We start from the raw sequence: 664 nt of genomic DNA on the forward strand, positions 1-664 counted from the left end.
AGAGGACGCACTGACTGACAGCTAAAGGCGGTTTTCTGACACTCTAGGCCACGCCCATTCAAACAACACACATTTCCTTCCCTTCACGTCCCATGTTTCGTAATTATTACCGTCCAAAATCAGGTAATTCGTTTCAAAAATGTTCAAATGTGTGTGAAATCTTATGAGACTTAAATGCTAAGGTCATCAGTCCCTAAGCTTACACACTACTTAACCTAAATTATCCTTAGGACAAACACACACATCCATGCCCGAGGGAGGACTCGAACCTCCGCCGGGACCATCCGCACAGTCCATGACTGCAGCGCCTCAGACCGCTCGGCTAATCCCGCGCGGCCTCATTCTTTTCGAAACACCCTGTGTTTTGCTTAATGCTTCATGAGAACTGTTATACCGGAGCCAAGGTAGCGCCTGAGGGCCGGCAACCCATATTACACCACAGAGGACGAGGTTGTCTATGTCCAAGGCGTACCAAAAGCACCATGGTTGGCTCTGAGCAGTATGGGACTTAACATGGCACCATGGTAAACACCGGCTATTTACATACAAGATAATGGAAACAGACATTCCGAGTACTACATCCTGCAGGGAAAGCTCGAACCGCGGCCTTGCAGGAAGTATCACTACACCAAAACCTGATTGGCTGGAACCAGCTGTTTAGGGG

The sequence above is a fragment of the Schistocerca cancellata genome, chromosome 6 (genome assembly GCF_023864275.1).
Source record: "Schistocerca cancellata isolate TAMUIC-IGC-003103 chromosome 6, iqSchCanc2.1, whole genome shotgun sequence".
In the NCBI taxonomy this organism is placed as follows: Eukaryota; Metazoa; Arthropoda; class Insecta; order Orthoptera; family Acrididae; genus Schistocerca; species Schistocerca cancellata.